The sequence below is a fragment of the Palaemon carinicauda genome, chromosome 1, assembly GCF_036898095.1.
Source record: "Palaemon carinicauda isolate YSFRI2023 chromosome 1, ASM3689809v2, whole genome shotgun sequence".
NCBI classification, from domain to species: Eukaryota; Metazoa; Arthropoda; class Malacostraca; order Decapoda; family Palaemonidae; genus Palaemon; species Palaemon carinicauda.
This window is the reverse complement of record NC_090725.1, coordinates 278,896,754-278,915,654: the sequence shown is the minus strand read 5'-3', so window position 1 is coordinate 278,915,654 and position 18,901 is coordinate 278,896,754. Positions and strand designations below refer to the sequence as shown.

The 18,901-nt window shown below is 39.8% G+C and overlaps 1 long non-coding RNA gene across 1 annotated transcript in view; it reads left to right on the top strand.

The window, feature by feature from the left end:
* LOC137657144 (uncharacterized) overlaps window positions 1–15,177 on the top strand; it is a 99,214-nt gene extending 84,037 nt beyond the window's left edge. The window contains exon 3 of the long non-coding RNA XR_011047126.1: window positions 14,943–15,177. This is a non-coding gene — a long non-coding RNA (uncharacterized lncRNA). The remainder of the gene's footprint in view (window positions 1–14,942) is intronic.
* Window positions 15,178–18,901: the final 3,724 nt, after the last annotated feature.

Here is an 18,901-nt window from a genome sequence, read left to right as displayed (position 1 = left end):
GGTTTAGATTGCAAAGACTCCCTAACTCTCTAGCCTTTCAGACTGCAAGCCTTGTAAGACACGCATCATACTTTGAGTTGCACCCAAAATCTCCTCAACCCTATGGCTTTCGGGTGAAACGATTATTAAATAGTCAGGATATAATTAGAAATAAGGTACTTCCATTCAAGGTATCATCAACGCCTCCATGGAAGTTACCAGAGATATCTTTTTGTAAATATTTTATTGGAGATAAGAAGAATATGTCAGACCTAGAAGCCAGGTCTCTTTTTAATGAACATGTTAAAGAACATAGAGGATCAACTTTTATCTATACTGATGGCTCCAAATCTGATGCTGGCGTTGGATTTGGAGTACATAGTAATGGTTTTAATTGTAGAGGTGCACTTCCTCTGACCGCTTCCATATTTACTGCCGAACTGTATGGCATATTAACCGCTATTGAGAAAATAGCATTGGAGAAGGAGGGTAATTTTACAATTTTTAGTGATGCAAGGAGTGTCCTTCAAGCTATGGAAGTTTTTAATTCTAATAACCCTCTAGTTTTAAAGATTTTAGAATGGCTTCTCATTATTGGACGGAGAGGTATAACAGTTCAATTTTGTTGGGTTCCAGCACATGTAGGTGTGTCTGGGAATGAGAAGGCAGATTCACTGGCTAAGGAGGCTGCATCCGAGTTGCTGCCAAGAAGGTATCCCATTGCCTGTAATGATTTCTTACCTGTCATCAAGAACTTGGTTTGCAATAAATGGCAACAGCAATGGGATAGTCAAGATGGCAATAAAATGCGAGAGATAACAAATGACATATCTCCTTGGAGGTATAATATGATGCCCCGAAAATGGGAGACGTCTCTTTGTCGTCTCCGTATTGGTCACACTCGGTTGACACACGAGTTTCTGCTGAAGGGCCAACACCAACCGTATTGTGATGACTGCTTAGTACCTCTAACAGTAAGGCATTTGCTGACCGAATGCCCCAATTATAACAACTTGCGGAATAGATATTTGTTTGAGGCTCGAGGTGAGGGTGGCAGGTTCATCCTTGCCAAGATTCTTGGAAATGATGTGTCCTACCATGCAAGTGGCATTTTTAGATTTATTTCAGAAGCAGGTCTTCTGAAAAATATTTAACTTTTATTACATTCAACTTTTATGATTTTAATTGAATACTCTTTTATTTTTTATTTTATTTTATCTTTTATTTTTGTATACATAAATTAAATGTTACCGGCGTCAATGACCTCAGATGTCAGGATGCCTGAAAACTTTAAATCAATCAATCAATCGCCTACTTCGTGACGAGCCGGAGCGGCAAAACAGCCAACCATCATCCACCACCTGCTCGCACCCCAACCAACGACTTCTACAGCCACTCACTGCTGCTAATCGGCGCAGTTGTTACTACTACCTCTCCAGATTCAGGGCACCTATTTAACATGTTCAGTATGTCATTTTTAGAGGGGGAGCCATGTACCAACCGTGTGTCACACAATTGTACATAATTATTTTGTATATATTATGCTTGTGATCTGCGCTCTTCCCTCGCACTAAAAAGAACCTGAATGATCATGTCTCCGGTTTTGCTCTGAACTTTGTCTGTCTCTCGAACATGCCTTGTCCTGTTGCCTTGTCGTTTTGTATATAAAGGAGAGTGTTCTATAATATATAACTCAGTCGTTTCCAATCTGCCTTTGAGTTCACAACTCCTCTCTCGGCCCGTCACAGTAAGAGTAAGGTTATGAGATGTACGAGAAGGGAAGGTGGTGCAAGGTTGAATGTCATGTTGAATGGAGAGTTACTTGAGGAGGTGGATCAGTTTAAGTACTTGGGGTCTGTTGTTGCAGCAAATGGTGGAGTGGAAGCAGATGTACCTCAGAGAGTCAATGAAGGTTTCAAAGTGTTGGGGGCAGTTAAGGGAGTACTAAAAAAAATAGAGGGTTGGGCATGAATGTAAAGAGAGTTCTATATGAGAAAGTGATTGTACCAACTGTGATGTATGGATGGGAGTTGTGAGGAATGAAAGTGATGGAGACAGAAATTGAATATGTTTAAGATGAAGTGTCTAAGGAGTATGGCTGGTGTATCTCTAGTAGATAGGGTTAGGAACGAAGTGGCGAGGGTCAGAACGGGTGTAAGAAATGAGTTAGCGGCTAGAGTGGATATGAATGTGTTGAGGTGGTTTGGCCATGTTGAGAGAATGGAAAGTGGCTGTCTGCTAAAGAAGGTGATGAATGCAAGAGTTGATGGGAGAAGTACAAGAGGAAGGCCAAGGTTTGTGACGCAGTTCCGGTAGGCCCTGCTGCTTCCTCCGGTGCCTTAGATGACCTCGGAGGTAGCAGCAGTAGGGGACTCAGCAGTATGAAGCTTCATCTGTGGTGGAAAATGTGGGAGGTTGGGCTGTGGCACCCTAGCAGTACCAGCTGAACTCGGCTGAGTCCCAGGTTAGGCTGGAGTAACGTAGAGAGTAGAGGTCCCCTTTTTTGTTTTGTTTCTTGTTGATGTCGGCTACCCCCCAAAATTGGGGGAAGTGCCTTGGTATATGGATGGATTTCTTTCACGTAGAGTTTTTCAAGTGAGAGTTGGGGATACTCTGTTAGAGAGTAAGTGCCAGGAAGGAGGAGTTCCTCAGGGTATTGTGCTGAGTGTAACCCTTTTTGCACTAGCAATTAATGGGATATCCTCAGCCATTCCCCAGGATGTTCTCTCAATATTACTTGTGGATGATCTCTCAATATCATTTGCTGGCACTAGAATGGCAATGGTTGAGAGAAAAATCCAACACTCTATTGATAAAATTATCCAGTGGGGTGACATGAATGGATTTAGGTTCTTGACAAGTAAAACTACCATTGTACATTTTTGTCGTATCCGGGGAGTACATCCAGACCCGGATATATACATTAAAGGTCAACGGATACCATGTGTATCGGAAGCCAAATTTTTAGGTTTGATATTTGATTGTAGGCTTACATGGGTTTCTCACTTAAAAGCGTTAAAAGCTAAATGTGTTGAAGCTCTGAATATCTTTAAAAGTATTGTCCCATACATCATGGGGGCAGACCGCAATACTATTTTAAAATTATACAAGGCCTTGATTTTTTCCAAAATTAGTTATGGTTGTGAAATATATTCTTCAGCCACCCCAAGCCGGTTAAAAATATTAGACTCGATACATCATGCAGGTATTAGATTGTCTACTGGAGCTTTTAAAACCTCGCCTATCCCAAGTCTCCTTGTTGATGCTGGAGAGTTACCTCTAGACCTTTACCGAATGTCTTCCATTATTCGGTATTGGTTTAGATTGCAAAGACTCCTTAACTTTCTAGCCTTTCAAACTGCAAGCCTTGTAAGACACGCATCATACTTTGAGTTGCACCCAAAATCTCCTCAACCTTATGGCTTTCGGGTGAAACGATTATTAAATAGTCTGGATATAATTAGAGATAAGGTACTTCCATTCAAGGTATCATCAACGCCTCCATGGAAGTTACCAGAGATATCTTTTTGTAAATATTTTATTGGAGATAAGAAGAATATGTCAGACCTAGAAGCCAGGTCTCTTTTTAATGAACATGTTAAAGAACATAGAGGATCAACTTTTATCTATACTGATGGCTCCAAATCTGATGCTGGCGTTGGATTTGGAGTACATAGTAATGGTTTTAATTGTAGAAGTGCACTTCCTCTGACCGCTTCCATATTTACTGCCGAACTGTATGGCATATTAACCGCTATTGAGAAAATAGCGTTGGAGAAGGAGGGTAATTTTACAATTTTTAGTGATGCAAGGAGTGTCCTTCAAGCTATAGAAGTTTTTAATTCTAATAACCCTCTTGTTTTAAAGATTTTAGAATGGCTTTTTATTATTGGACGGAGAGGTATAACAGTTCAATTTTGTTGGGTTCCAGCACATGTAGGTGTGTCCGGGAATGAGAAGGCATATTCACTGGCTAAGAAGGCTGCATCCGAGTTGCTGCCAAGAAGGTATCCCATTCCCTGTAATGATTTCTTACCTGACATCAAGAAATTGGTTTGCAATAAATGGCAACAGCAATGGGATAGCCTAGATGGGATTAAAATGCGAGAGGTAACAAATGACATATCTCCTTGGAGGTAATAATATGATGCCCCGAAAATGGGAGAAGTTTCTTTGTCGTCTCCGTATTGGTCACACTCGGTTGACACACGAGTTTTTGCTGAAGGGCCAACAACAACCGTATTGTGACGACTGTTTAGTACCTCTAACAGTAAGGCATTTGTTGACCAAATGCCCCAATTATAACAACTTAAGGAATAGATATTTGTTTGAGGCTCGAGGTGAGGGTGGGAGGTTCATCCTTGCCAAGATTCTTGGAAATGATGTGTCCTACCATGCAAGTGGCATTTTTAGATTTATTTCAGAAGCAGGTCTTCTGAAAAATATTTAACTTTTATGACATTCAACTTATATGATTTTAATTGAATACTCTTTTAATTTTTATTTTTGTATACATAAATTAAATGTTACCGGCGTCAATGACCTTAGATGTCAGGATGCCTGAAAAATTTAAATCAATCAATCAATCAATCTACTAATGTTTTAAAACCAATTAAGTCGGGTAACAAAGGGAAACTTCGAATCCTTCATGTTACCCAAATTCCAATAAATACTGATTATATGATATATAAAGCATTCAGATGCTATGGAGTGATAAAAGAAATTAGAATGAAACTTGAAAATGAAAAATGGCATTCATGGGTAACTTATGATAATCATGAAGAAGCATTCTATGCATTATGTAACATCAATGATATCAAAATTAATAACTTTTATGTCATTGGGGCCCTATGTGATAAGATACCAAACATTTTGGATGTGTATAGACCTGCTGACTGGTTTGAGAAAGATATCGATTTAACTATGCTCCCCCAAGGAAAGCCAAAACCACCAATGTGGCTTGTTGCCGAGCTTAAAGGGAGTAATGGGAATTATTTTAAAATTGGCAAACTAATTCAGAAAAAGGTAGGAACCATTGCACCAGGTGATATATCTCGCTTTGGAAAAAATAGCTTCCTAACCCATGCAAAGTCATACATGCAATCAATAATTCTGTCTAACCTTAAGACAAGCAGTGATGAGGATATGTTAGATGTCAAACACCACCTAAACTTTAGTTACGGAAGGGGAGTAGTCTTCAATAAAGATCTGTATGAATTTACAGAAGAGGAAATACTAGCCATGTGCCCATTAACAGTGTGGAAAGTGCATAAGATTCCTGGGACGTCAATAATTATCCTTACTTTCCAGGATGCTGATGTACCTTTCCACATCGATATTGAAAATGGAAGAATAAAAGTTTGACCTTTCAAACAAAAGCCCTTACAATGTTTCAAATGTTTCAAATTTGGACATCCTTCTAAAGTTTGTAAAAATGAAAAAATGTGTAGCATATGTGCCAGTCCTTATCATGCAGTGTATACTTGAGCCCAGCTGTTTGAACTGCAATTCAAACCATAAATCCACTGACAGGAGCTGCGAGATTTATAAGTTTGAAGAAGCAGCCCTCAACAAATCCAGTGTAGGACATGCCAAAAGACTACTGAAAAAACCAAACAGCTATGCAAAGGCACTGAAATCAAGAGAAAATATACCACAGGAGACATCAAACCCACATACTGCTGCCAGTAATTCCAAGAAAAGAAATAAATCATCTAATGATAGTAAAGTTTTGTGTGACAAGGTAAGCATATTGCCTTCCAAGGCTTTGCCACTGTGTATTAAAACTGCGGCACTGCCCACTTCTATACAAACTTCATCCCCCAGTACTACTAACCTCTCTCAGGCCATGTCCTTGCCTGATTTGACGGAGGTTCCACCCGAAACAAAGTTACCAGGTGCACCTGTGGTAGGGAAGGTGCAAAAACCTGGTAGATCCTCACCACCTATAAATAGGAAGAGAGAGACCTCCATCTCTCACCCCCCTTCCATAAGAAGTATTAGAGTTATGACAACAAAAAATATGATGTTTTGTCTGTTGATGTTTCAGATAAACCAGAAGACAATTTAAATAAATCAGAAATTCAAGTTGAGGTCCACCATCCCCTCAACAATTGGATCAGAAGGACAAGGAAAGCACAAACAAAAAACCATATTTATCAAGACCCTCTAATAAAACCACTTGGAAATAGCATTAGATCAAAAATTGCTAATGGGAAGACTTCATCTAAAAGCTCTTCCAAAAAATAAACCATGGTTTTTTCCTCCATTTTGCAATGGAATTGTCAGGGTTTAAGGGCCAAACATGAAGAACTTAAGCTCTTAGTTTACGAGCATTCCCCCATAAATGTAAGTCTACAGGAGAGCAAGCTTGATGCTAATACCCCTTGTCCTCGCGAATGTATTAGTTATAGGACACCTCTGTAGGCAGTGGTTGTACAGATTGATATAGGAAGAAAATATACAATCTGTTTGCTGTACTTGCCTCCAAATGATATCATATTGTATGAAGATTTAGTAAAGGTGATTCAACAGCTCCCTCAACCTTTTCTTTTACTTGGAGACTTGAATGGTAGATTTCCTTTGTGGGGTGATGTTTTAGCAAACACCAGGGGCAATATTATATCATCAATTGTGGAAAACGAGGATGTTGGACTCCTTAATACAGGAGAGCCCACACACTTCCATGTACAGACGGGTACCTTGTCATGCATCGACTTTTCAATTGCAAGCTCTGTCTCCTTGATTTTGATTGGAGGACATTAGATGATTGGGATACTAGTGATCATGCACCAATTATTATAAACACCAACAATGGTCCACCTTTACAAAGATCTCCACGATGGAATCTTGATGAGGCGGACTGGGATAGATTTCGTGAGCTAAGTGAAATTGAAGGAAATGCCGAACAGTTTGAAAATATTGATGATGCCATAGACTTACTGAATGGAACTCTCCATACTGCAGTAGTCAATTCAATTCCCAAAACAACAGGGTTATTCAAACGACGACCAGTCCCGTGGTGGTCTTCAGAACTAACTGCCCTGCACAGAGCCACAAGAAGATTTCTAACATGATTGCATAGACGCAGAACTGATGAGAATTTAATTATGTACAAGAAATGTAGAGCACAGTTCCGTCGTGCCATGAAAAAAGCAAGGCGCCAGTCATGGATGTCTTTTGTTTCCTCCATTAATAGTAGAACACCACCATCTTCTGTGTGGAGGAAAGTAAAAAAGATAGCTGGCAAATTCACCCCCAACCCACCACCAGTGTTGAAGGTGAATGATTAGTATGTAACTGAAGCAAATGATGTTAGCAATGCCCTGGCTAGCCATTTTTCAAATGTATCCAGCAAGTGTGTAGGAGCCCCTGGTCACCAGTATAGGAGCATTGAAGAAAAGAAAATTTTAAATTTTCCAACAAGAAGGGAGGTGTCTTATAATTCTCCTTTCACTGAAAAAGAATTTGATTCCGCACTTGCTCATTGCAATGATACAGCCCCTGGACCCGATGGAATTCCATATGCAATGATTGAACATGTACATTTTAATACAAAGCTATTTATTTTAAGCATTATTAATAGAATATGGCATGATCATAGTTACCCAAGTGTTTGGGAACTAGCCATTGTTTTAGCCTTCTTAAAACCCGGTAAAGACAAGTTTTTAGCAGCAAACTATCGTCCTATTGCATTGACATCTTGTTTGTGTAAAATCATGGAGAAAATGGTCAATGCAAGGCTTATGTGGTACCTTAAAAAGAAAGGTATTTTATCACCGATTCAATGTGGATTCCGAAAAATGCACTGAACGACTGATGTGTTGATACGACTTGAGTCTTCTATTTGTGAAGCCTTTGCTTCCAAACAGCACCATGTTACAGTATTTTTTGACCTTGAAAAGGCATATGATACCACATGGAGATATGGTATACTCAAAACAATTCATGAAATGGGATTGAGAGGAGAGCTGCCACTACTTATTCCGGCATTTCTTTCACATGGAGTTTTTCGAGTGAGAGTTGGGGAAACTCTATCAGAGAGTAAGTGCTAGGAAGGAGTTCCTCAGGGCACTGTGCTGAGTGTAACCCCTTTTGCACTAGCAATTAATGGGATATCCTCAGCCATTCCCCAGGATGTTCTCTCAACATTATTTGTGGATGATCTCTCCATATCATTTGCTGGCACTAGAATGGCAATGGTTGAGAGAAAACTACAGCTCTCAATTGACAAAATTGTCCAGTGGGCCGATATGAATGGATTTAAGTTCTCAACAAGTAAAACTACTACAGTATTGCACATTTTTGTCGTATCCGGGGAGCACATCCAGACCCTGATATATACATTAAAGGTCAACGGATCCCATGTGTATCGGAAGCCAAATTTTTAGGTTTGATATTTGATTGTAGACTTACATGGGTTTCTCCCCTAAAAGCGTTAAAAGCTAAATGTCTTGAAGCTCTGAATATTTTAAAAGTATTGTCCCATACATCATGGGGGCAGACCGCAATACTATTTTAAAATTATACAAGGCCTTGATTTTTTTCCAAGATTAGTTATGGATGTGAAATATACTCTTCACCCACACCAAGCCAGTTAAAAATATTAGATTCAATACATGCTGGTATTAGACTGTCCACAGGAGCATTTAGGACCTCACCTATCCCAAGTCTCCTTGTTGATGCTGGAGAGTTACCTCTAGACCTTTACCAAATGTCTTCCATTGTTCGGTATTGATTTAGATTGCAAAGACTCCCCAACTCTAGCCTTTCAGGCTGCACGCCTTATGAGACACGCATCATACTTTGAGTTGCACCCAAAATCTCCCCAACCTTATGGCTTTCGGGTGAAACGATTATTAAACAATCTGGATATAATAAGAAGTAAGGTACTTCCATTCAAGGTATCATCAACGCCTCCATGGAAATTACCAGAGATATCTTTTTGTAAATACTTTATTGGAGTTAAGAAGAATATGGCAGACCTAGAAGCCAGGTCTCTTTTTATGGAACATGTTGAAGAACAAAAGGATCGACTTTTATCTATTCTGATGGCTCCAAATCTGATGCTGGCGTTGGATTTGGAGTACATAGTAATGGTTTTAATTGTAAAAGTGCACTTCCTCTGACCGCTTCCATATTTACTGCCGAACTGTATGGCATTTTAACCGCTATTGAGAAAATAGCGTTGGAGGAGGAGGGTATTTTACAATTTTTAGTGATGCAAGGAGTGTCCTTCAAGCTATAGGATTTTTTAATTCTAATAACCCTCTAGTTTTAAAGATTTTAGAATGGCTTTTTATTATTGGATGGAGAGGTATAACAGTTTGATTTTGTTGGGTTCCAGCACATGTAGGTGTGTCTGGGAATGAGAAGGCATATTCACTGGCTAAGAGTGCTGGATCCGAGTTGCTGCCAAGAAGGTATCCCATTCCTTGTAATGATTTTCTATCTAACATCAAGAAATTTGTTTGCAATAAATGGCAACAGCAATGGGATAGCCTAGATGGCAATAAAATGAGAGGTAACAAATGTCATATCTCCATGGAGGTATAATATGATGCCCCAAAAATGGGAGACGTCTCTTTGTCGTCTCCGTATTGGTCACACTCGGTCGAGACATGAGTTTCTGCTGAAGGGCCAACACCAACTGTATTGTGAAGACTGTTTAGTACCTCTAACAGTAAGGCATTTGTTGACCGAATGCCCCAATTATAACAACTTAAGGAATAGATATTTGTTTGAGGCTCGAGGTGAGGGTGGCAGGTTCATCCTTGCCAAGATTCTTGGACTTGATGTGTCCTATTATGCTAGTGGCATTTTTAGATTTATTTCAGAAGCAGGTCTTCTGAAAACTATTAAAGTTGTCTGACCTTCAACTTTTTTTATGATTTTAATTGGATACTCTTTTATTTTTATTTTTTTTTTTTTTTATACATAAACTAAATGATATCGGTGTCAGTGACCTTAGATGTCAGGATGCCTGAAAACTTTAAATCAATCAATCATTCACAACTAGCCTCGACCAGACCAAAGGAATTCCTTGACCTTAAAAAGGCAACCCAAGGACATATACAGTCCAAAGGTTCTCCAGGAGTGAATGTGTGAGCCCTTCAGAGGTACAGGCCATTGACCAGAAACCCAAGGCTCGTGCAATATCAAAGACCCCTCCAGGGCTTATAAAGAAGACAGCTTCTTATCCAGGATATGTATTGGAATCTGGAAGGTAACGTGCCATAACTCAAAGACCCGTGGATCATTCCCACTCCCTCGTAGTAAATTTGGGAAACGAATTGATAAACATGGATTTAATTACTCGGGACTTGGATCCTGCTCCAGTAAAACCATAAAACCCTAATTCTGAATTGACCTTGAAGGTTCTTTCCTTTATCAGACAAATGAACAGCTCAGGGGAAGCTTCCAGGGTTTCTGTCTAATTCTCAAGTCCAAAGACTGGTAGGACTTGCATTAACTGTTTGTTTGGGGCTCTTAGGGTTTGACTCTCCTTGAAATTTACCTAGCCTGAACTGGATCTTGAAGCTTTTGAGAATATAGGTAGAGAGGTTTCTGGTAGAAATAATTCTCTCAAAGCAAGTTATTCAATCAAAATTATTCCCCTGGCACTCTCTAGGCAGAAGAGATTCTATGCACCAGTAGAAGCCAGTCCCCCTGTCTATTGTCACAGTTAAGACTCCATGGACACTGATGGTATAAGACTGGTCGGAGCCTAGCATCTTTTGAGTGTCAAAATGGAAGCTGCTTCCATGGGGAGACTACAGGCTACATCCTGCTTTAACTTGTGGTCTGATGCAGTGGTATTCTTTGCCTCATATTGGGACCTTTTAAAGCCCAAGAACAAGGACTTAACCGATCTAGTCTTTTCAGGGGCGAGTAGTCAGTTTTTTGGATCCCCAATCGGCCAATCAGTGGACCAACTGGGTTCTCAAAATGAGACTCTGTGGTGGGGAAGTTAGCAAGGCAGATTGGACAGTGAAAGACTCTCCCCTGGAGAAATGCTCCTGTTCTTAAGAGCCCAGTTCTCTTCCCTTCCAGTGAAACAGTGGAGAAATGAATGATATTGCCTTATGTTATATTTTTCACCAAGCTATTGTCTTCAAGGGGGATAAGGAGCCTAAAAATACCAATCAACAACTCATAGTTGCTCGAAAGAAGCAGTCATTGATTCCAAGTCCAAATCAGTCCCCCCTCCTACTCTTATAGAAACCTAGATCCAAGTCGACCCTATTGACCTTGGGGTCAGCTCTGAAGGGGTTAATGTAGAAGAGAAGCCAGAGGGGACCAAGACAGGAAGCCCCCCTCTTGCTGCCATGAGTAGGAGCATGCCTGTCAGGCCATTGGGCAAAGTGAGGTTTGCTCAAGGCTAAGGAACGAATGGTAAATTTCCTTAGGGACAAATACCATATCCCATTCATGTTCTTATTCTCCCCTCACTCAGAACCTTATCATCCGAAGTTGAAGGAAAACTTCCCCCTCCAATTAGAGGTGGACGAAGTGTAAACGGAGATGTGCTACAGGTGATACAGAGCAGATATTCAGGCTTTTATCATCACCTGTTCCTAGTGGAATAGGCAACTGGGGCAATTCTCCCCCTTTAATAAGTATGGTCTAACTCGAAAGATTCGGTATGAAATGAAGTCTGTGAACGCTGTGCAAGTAGTTGTCAGTAAGAACCGCTGTATGCTCTCTCAAGACCTGAAAGCTAGATACTTCCAAACATTTGTCCTTTGAAAATTTTTCATTTTTTGTTTTTTGCGATGGCCAACCACCCCCGAGTGTTCTTGAGTGTTCTCCCTTGTTGATGCTGGAGAGTTACCTCTAGACCTTTACCGAATGTCTTCCATTCTTCGGTATTGGTTTAGATTGCAAAGACTCCCTAACACTCTAGCATTTCAGACTGCAAGCCTTGTAAGACATGCATCATACTTTGAGTTGCACCCAAAATCTCCTCAACCTTATGGCTTTCGGGTGAAACAATTATTAAATAGTCTGGAAATAACTAGAAATAAGGTACTTCCATTCAAGGTATCATCAACGCCTCCATGGAAGTTACCGGAGATATCTTTTTGTAAATATTTTATTGGAGATAAGAAGAATTTGTCAGACCTAGAAGCCAAGTCTCTTTTTAATGAACATGTTAAAGAACATAGAGGATCAACTTTTATCTATACTGATGGCTCCAAATCAGATGCTGGCGTTGGATTTGGAGTACATAGTAATGGTTTTAATTGTAGAGGTGCACTTCCTCTGACCGCTTCCATATTTACTGCCGAACTGTATGGCATATTAACCGCTATTGAGAAAATAGCGTTGGAGAAGGAGGGTAATTTTACAATTTTTAGTGATGCAAGGAGTGTCCTTCAAGCTATGGAAGTTTTTAATTCTAATAACCCTCTAGTTTTAAAGATTTTAGAATGGCTTATCATTATTGGACGGAGAGGTATAACGGTTCAATTTTGTTGGGTTCCAGCACATGTAGGTGTGTCCGGGAATGAGAAGGCAGATTCACTGGCTAAGGAGGCTGCATCCGAGTTGCTGCCAAGAAGGTATCCCATTCCCTGTGATGATTTCTTACCTGACATCAAGAAATTGGTTTGCAATAAATGGCAACAGCAATGGGATAGTCAAGATGGCAATAAAATGCGAGAGATAACAAATGACATATCTCCTTGGAGGTATAATATGATGCCCCAAAAATGGGAGACGTCTCTTTGTCGTCTCCGTATTGGTCACACTCGGTTGACACATGAGTTTCTGCTGAAGGGCCAACACCAACCGTATTGTGACGACTGTTTAGTACCTCTAACAGTAAGGCATTTGTTGACCGAATGCCCCAATCATAACAACTTGCGGAATAGATATTTGTTTGAGGCTCGAGGTGAGGGTGGCTGGTTCATCCTCGCCAAGATTCTTGGAAATGATGTGTCCTACCATGCAAGTGGCATTTTTAGATTTATTTCAGAAGCAGGTCTTCTGAAAAATATTTAACTTTTATTACATTCAACTTTTATGATTTTAATTGAATACTCTTTTATTTTTTATTTTATTTTATCTTTTATTTTTGTATACATAAATTAAATGTTACCGGCGTCAATGACCTCAGATGTCAGGATGCCTGAAAACTTTAAATCAATCAATCAATCTCCCGGGTGTTCACACTAATCTTGACTTTTGCTCATGCCAAGGGTATACGTATACTAAGGTACTTGGATAATTGATTGATCTTGTCCTCGTGGAGGCTGTTCCTTAAACACCGATACTAACTTTTCTCCTTTTGCCATGATCTGGGGATTGTGGTAAACCAATGAGAGTCAAACCTTTACACCTAATCAGAGAACGAGGAAGCTGGAAATATTATATAGCTCAACAAAGAGTTTTTTCCTTGCATCAGTAGACTCGGGAGGGTAGCACGACTTTTCATGTCTCAACAGCTATCACTGGCGATCCTACTGGCAAACCTTGGAGAAGCTCGTTCCACATGGGTATGTCCACCAGAGGTCTCTTGTCTGTAGAGTGACTTGATAGCAAACACCAACTTTCCTCACCACCTTATTCCAGTGGAACGAGAGATGCTAGAAATTCTAACTTTGTGGCTAAAGGACGAGAACCTCGCCAAGGGAACACCCTTGTAGTGCCCTTCTCCAGAAATGCTGTTCTTTACAAATGCAGGAAAGGAGAGATGGGGACCACACCTGAGGAATCTGATAGCATCAGGTTGCAGGTTCAGGGAAGAGAATAGCCAGCACTTCAGCCTGTTGGAGTTGAAGGCAGCACTCCTGGGACTCCAATCATTCAACAAACTCTGAGAGGTCACTCTGTAGCATTCCTGAGCAACAATACTACCATAGGTAGTGGGTTAACAAGGGCACCAGCCACCCATTGAGATAACTCTAGCAAATTATAGTGTCCTTTGACTGGCCAGATAGTACAGTACAGTACTACATTGGATCCCTCTCTGGTTACGGCTTTTTTTTTTCTTTTGCCTACAAATGCAACGAATAGGCCAGATATTTTCCTTTTTCCTTATACACCTGAAAGCACTAAGATAAGCAAAAAATTCTTCACTAGAGGAGTCAACCACTGCACTGTAATTGTTCAGTGGCTACTTTACTCTTGGCGAAGGGAGAAGAGAGAGACTAGGTTTGGTAAGCAGCTTTTAAGAAAAGAATACTGTACTGTAAAATCAAAATATTGTTCTCTAGTCTTGGGTAGTGCCATAACCTTTATACCATGATCTTCCACTGTCTTAAGTTAGTTAATTTGTTTGAGGGTACAGTCGGGCAAACTATTCTTTTTCCTTTTTTCCTCCACTGGGCTATTTTTCATGTTGGAGCAGTTGGGCTTATAGCATCCTGCTTTTCCAACTATGGTTATAGCTCAGCCAATATTAATACAGTAATGGCATACGTCAATAAATAAGGAACTGTTTCACAGCACTTCTGCGAGCTGGCAAAGCAGGCTCATTCTTGTGTACTAAATAATGCTAAGGAGGATTTGGCAAGACTCATTTGAGACAAAAGGTATGTGTTTGTTTTAAATGGTCAAAATTTTCTTTCTATCCCAATGGATACTTTGGCAATACACTAATTTTTTCTGCTATCTGTTTTCTGTCAAATCATCTCCAATTCTTTTGATCTTATTTTACCCCTAGCTTCACCCTTTGCCCTTCTAGTTCTATGTAAGATCTTTGTAAATAAACCAAATATCTAGCTCCAATCTTATTCATGATTTCCCCTTGAAATATATTGAGACAGAGTATACACGCATTTGGCCAAGAATGGTTTGTATTCTATGGAACATATCATAAGATATTTTATGGTGCAGTATCATCAGTTAATCGACCCGATAAATCATTTCTCTATGGAATAAGCTAACATCACCGTGAGCAATGTTTAATATTCTTGTGAGCTTTATAGAAAGAAGTGTTAATTCCCCCTCTTTTACAGGCGTTTGGTCTCGGTTCCAATATCATCTAAAGAGATGCGCACTAGAACATCGGTCGAGAAAGTCCAACCTGCACTGTGGAGTGTGGTGCCCAGCTACAGTAGCAGCCTTCCCCACAAAACTGTTTACCTTGCAGTATTAGGCCGGGATTAATCTGCTGCTATACAAAATATAGGCAAACTTGTTGCCACTCTACTAGCCAAGACCAAAGGGTTAACTTCAAGATGTTAAAACTGCAAAGTGAGTATCCTATTTATTTAGATATTTTGCTTCCTTGAAAAAGTGTGGGGCGGATCAGAAGTCTCTCTCTCTCTCTCTCTCTCTTGCTCGCGATTTGACAAAACTAAAGCAAACAAACTCTCTCTCTCTCTCTCTTTCTCTCTCTCTCTCTCTCTCTCTCTCTCTCTCTCTCTCTCTCTCTCTCTCTCTCTCTCTCTCTGTGTGTGTGAAAAATACAGCAACACAGAATGTGAATTGATTGCGGTAGAATTTGAATTTGAAAAACTAGTGAATATTGTAGTTTACAGACCCCCAAATACTAAGGAGTTTGACATAATAATAGAAAAAATAGATGATATATGTAGAAACCATAAAGACTGGAATATACTCCTATCCGGAGATTTTAACTTTCCTTTCGTGGATTGGAAAGAACGGATAGAAGAAAGTGGTTGTATGTATACATATAAAAAAGAGAGTAATAGTAGCGCAGAAGATAAGAGGCAATTTGAAAAGAAGCCAGGTCTCTTTTTAATGAACATGTTAAAGAACATAGAGGATCAACTTTTATCTATACTGATGGCTCCAAATCTGATGCTGGCGTTGGATTTGGAGTACATAGTAATGGTTTTAATTGTAGAGGTGCACTTCCTCTGACCGCTTCCATATTTACTGCCGAACTGTATGGCATATTAACCGCTATTGAGAAAATAGCATTGGAGAAGGAGGGTAATTTTACAATTTTTAGTGATGCAAGGAGTGTCCTTCAAGCTATGGAAGTTTTTAATTCTAATAACCCTCTAGTTTTAAAGATTTTAGAATGGCTTCTCATTATTGGACGGAGAGGTATAACAGTTCAATTTTGTTGGGTTCCAGCACATGTAGGTGTGTCTGGGAATGAGAAGGCAGATTCACTGGCTAAGGAGGCTGCATCCGAGTTGCTGCCAAGAAGGTATCCCATTGCCTGTAATGATTTCTTACCTGTCATCAAGAACTTGGTTTGCAATAAATGGCAACAGCAATGGGATAGTCAAGATGGCAATAAAATGCGAGAGATAACAAATGACATATCTCCTTGGAGGTATAATATGATGCCCCGAAAATGGGAGACGTCTCTTTGTCGTCTCCGTATTGGTCACACTCGGTTGACACACGAGTTTCTGCTGAAGGGCCAACACCAACCGTATTGTGATGACTGCTTAGTACCTCTAACAGTAAGGCATTTGCTGACCGAATGCCCCAATTATAACAACTTGCGGAATAGATATTTGTTTGAGGCTCGAGGTGAGGGTGGCAGGTTCATCCTTGCCAAGATTCTTGGAAATGATGTGTCCTACCATGCAAGTGGCATTTTTAGATTTATTTCAGAAGCAGGTCTTCTGAAAAATATTTAACTTTTATTACATTCAACTTTTATGATTTTAATTGAATACTCTTTTATTTTTTATTTTATTTTATCTTTTATTTTTGTATACATAAATTAAATGTTACCGGCGTCAATGACCTCAGATGTCAGGATGCCTGAAAACTTTGAATCAATCAATCAATCAATCAGCCATCCCAAAGATGGTTTGGACCTTTTTGGCGGAACTACTCTCAAGGGTTGGGTCATCGGAATCCAGGGGGATCCAATCCTTGAGGTGGGACTCTTGGCTTTTGGCCGGAAGCCCATCATTACAGATATGGGGAGGATGATTCCATATTACTTTGGTCTCAGTCCTAACAGGCGGGTTTAGCTTACACCTGTGCCTCTATATCTGTTTTGATGCTATCCTTCGGGTAGGGTATGGAGTGGACCATCGGGGAAATATACTCTCATTGTGCCGATAGTGGAGAATGCAAATTTCCTTTCCAACGTATGATACTTTCTTATAATTCTCAAGCAGGTACCCCAACAAAACAACAAAAAACCTGAAAATCCCATCCTTAAATATGGACCCTTCAAATACTGACTCCCCATCCCCTGGATTTGCTGACTCCCCCCCGGCACTGTTGACGACTTCTGGTACTGTAATTAAGGAAAACTCTGTTGACGACCTTCGAACTAAAAAGGACCACTCTACTGATGTTAAAAAATCTAGCAATTTGGGTAACACAGGGAAACTACGATTCCTTCATGTTTCCCAAATCCCATTAGAGACAAATTATGATGATATATATAGAGCATTTGAGTGCTATGGATTGATAAAGGAAATAAGAATGAGACTTGGAGATGAAAAATGGGACTCTTGGATATCTTTTGAAAGTCACGATGAGGCGTTTAATGCCATAAGTAATATTAGTAGTATCAAAATTAACGAATTGAACATCATGGGAGCTCTTTGTGATAAGGTCCCAAAGGAATTGGATGTGTACAAACCTGCTGATTGGTTTGAAAAAGATAGAAATGTACCCATGCCTTCACAGAGAAAACCCAAACCACCAATGTGGCTCTTAGCTGAACCTAAAGGGATAATAGGGAATTATTTTAAGATATGTAAGTTTATCCAAAAAAAAGTAGGAACCATAGCACCTGGAGATATATCTCGTTTTGGGAAGAACAGTTATCTCATCCATGCCAAATCTTCGACTCAGTCTGCAATACTGTCTAACTTACAGACAGGCAGTGATGAAATTACATTGGAAATGAAACCTCATCTTAATTTTAGTTATGGAAGGGGAGTGGTCTTTAATAAGGACCTATACGAATTTACAGAGGAGGAGATACTTTCTATGTGTCCATTAAATGTATGGAAAGTGCATAAGATTCCTGGAACTTCAATGATTATACTCACTTTCCAGGATGCTGATGTACCTTTCCATATTTTTATTGAAAATGAAAGGATTAAAGTTCGGCCTTTCAAACAAAAGCCCCTGCAATGTTTTAATTGTTTTAAATTTGGACACCCATCCAAAGTTTGTAAAAATGGAAAATTGTGTGGTATTTGCTCCAAAACTTATCATGGAGAATGTACACTTGAGGCCAGGTGTTCAAATTGCAATTTGAATCATAAATCAACTGATAGGAGATGCGAACTGTATAAGTTGGAGGAAGCTGCCCTAAACAAATCAAGTTTAGAACACATAAGTGTGGGACATGCAAAAAGATTGTTGAATAAATCAACCAGCTATGCAAAGGCCTTAAAATCAAAGGTAAATTTACCACAGGAGACAGCAACCCCACATAGCACTGCCAGTAATCCTAAGAAAAGAAATACCACCTCTGATAATAAAGTACTGCATGACAAGGTAATCATATCGCCTTCTGAGGCTTTGCCACAGCGTATTAAAAATGGGTCATTGCCCATTTCTGTACAGCCTTCGTCCCCCATTACCAGCAATAGTACTAACCTCTCCCAGGCCATGTCCTTGCCTGATTTGATGGAGATGCCACCTGACACCAAGTTACCAGGTGCACCTGTATTGGGGAAGGTGCAAAAACCTGGTAGCTCAAAACCTACTAATCGGAAAAGAGAGAGACCTCCATCTCTCTCGCCCCCCTCCATAAGAAATATCAAAATTACGACGTCAAATAAGTATGATGATTTGTCAGTTGATATTTCTGATCTGGAAGTCAATTTAAATAAATCGGAAATTCAAGTGGAGGTCCACCAACCTCCTCAACAATCAGATCAAAAAGACAAAAAGAAAATCATAAATTCTAAACCCAATCTATCAAGACCCTCTTTAATAAAACCACCAAAAAATAGTGTTAGATCAAACACTGCTAATGGGAAGACTCCATCCAAGGGGTCTACCAAATTAT